Below are 1,879 nucleotides of genomic sequence, written 5' to 3' on the forward strand. Positions count from 1 at the left end.
CCAAGATTCATTTTCAAATTATGTAAAATTATTTTATAAAATATTTTGTAAAATAAATACAAATTTGAAATTTGTAAATTGAATTCAAAATTGAATTAATGCATTATGCATGTGTTGCTTATTGTCTTTAAATTAAATAGTGTGATATCATATATATCAGCTTTATATCGACCACCCTGCTCTCTAAAATATCGGCCAACAAAAACTCTATATCGACCCAACTGTTGGGTTCAATTTTTACATTCAATTTTTAACCCAAAAGTTGGTTTAGTCCATATTTGACCCAAAGTTGGGTTGAAACAACCCAGCATTTTTTATAGTGTAGTGTTTCACTTTTGCAGTGTAAAGAAAATAAATATGTCTAAAAATATCTCAGTGACATCATCACTGTCAGATTTTGAATGGGGGAATTTCTATTGGAATAAGTATTATGTGTTTGTAACTGATGGAGAGCAATTATTGAATAGTTGCATAACTCTCTCAAAACCTTATGGTCACACTTTATTTTAAGGTCCAATTCTGGCCATTAACAAACCTTTAACTATGAATTTTGCCTCAATAAACTATTAATTTGCTGCTTATTAATAGTTAGTAATGTCGTTGTTAAGTTTAGGTATTGCCTAGGATTACGGATGTAAAATGTGGTCATGAAGAATATGTGCTTTATAAGCACTAATAACAGCTAATATGTTATTAATAGGAATGCTAGTAAGCAAGTTAATAGTGAGAATTGGTCCCTATACCAACATTGTTACCAACACTATACTGTCGTTCAAAAGTTTGGGATCAGTAATTTTTTTAAAGAATTAAAAAAAATGAATACTTTTATTCAGCAAGGATGTGTTAAATTGATTAAAAGTGATGGTAAATACATATTGTCAGAAAAGATTTCTATTTTGAATATGCTGTTCTTTTTACCTTTTTATTCATCAAAGAATCCTGAAAAAAATATCACAGGTTCCAAAAAAAAAGCAGCACAACTGTTTCCAACATTGATAATAAATCAGCATATTGATAATAAATCAGAAGGATTTCTGAAGGATCATGTGACACTGAAGACTAGCTACTGCAATGGCTGCTGAAAATAAATGATTCACAGGAATAATTTATATTTTAAAGTATGATAAAATAGAAAATTGCTGTTTTAAATTGGAATAATATTTCACAATATTAATTTTTTTTCTCTACTTTTGATCAAATAAATGCAGCCTTGATGATCAAAAGATACTTCTTTAAAGAACATTAAGCTTGCTGATCCCAAACTTTTGAATGGCATGTATACTGTATATCTCACACCTCAGAAGTAACTGCAGCACCGCACATGACAAACAGTGTCATCATGAGAGGAGTCTGATGAGGAATCTGAGAGGAGCAGTAAAGCAGAGTTGGACTGGTGTTATGTTCTTGTTTGTGGGGAGAGTTGGGTATGATGTCTCTCTAGTCAGTGATATCAGGCTGACAGACACCGTGTAGCACCCATATGGGAGCGAAGCACTTGAGTTCACTCGCAGGATGGAGCTCATTGTGCCTCTGTGGCTGGCTCACTCACACACACATAACAAAATGACTTTCACATCTGTCAGCATGGCATGAGGAAGGGTCTGGTTTGATGGCTGATGTTGCAGGAGATGAGTGATCATGCAGAAGTGAAGCACACACACACACATTTGAGAGCACCAGGTGGGTTACTAACAGACCAGTGAATTTATAAGGAATATATATTCACACATCACATGATCACACACTCATCTCTGTGTGTGTATGTGTGTGTGTGTGTGCTTGCGTGCGTGCGTGTGTGTGTGTGTGTGTGTGTGTGTGTGTGTGTGTGTGTGTGTGCTGAGGGTTCAGAATCAGTTCTCAGGTGTGGAGGTGTGGAGGG

At 34.8% G+C, this 1,879-nt stretch overlaps 1 protein-coding gene across 1 annotated transcript in view; it reads left to right on the forward strand.

Annotated features, from left to right (window-relative positions):
• The window catches only part of LOC107583312 (NACHT and WD repeat domain-containing protein 2-like), a 45,559-nt gene that overhangs the window by 19,451 nt on the left and 24,229 nt on the right, over nucleotides 1-1,879 (forward strand). The window lies entirely within an intron of this gene.

This window comes from Sinocyclocheilus grahami, unplaced genomic scaffold (assembly GCF_001515645.1).
Source record: "Sinocyclocheilus grahami isolate Dianchi unplaced genomic scaffold, SAMN03320097.WGS_v1.1 scaffold52.1, whole genome shotgun sequence".
Lineage (NCBI taxonomy): Eukaryota > Metazoa > Chordata > Actinopteri > Cypriniformes > Cyprinidae > Sinocyclocheilus > Sinocyclocheilus grahami.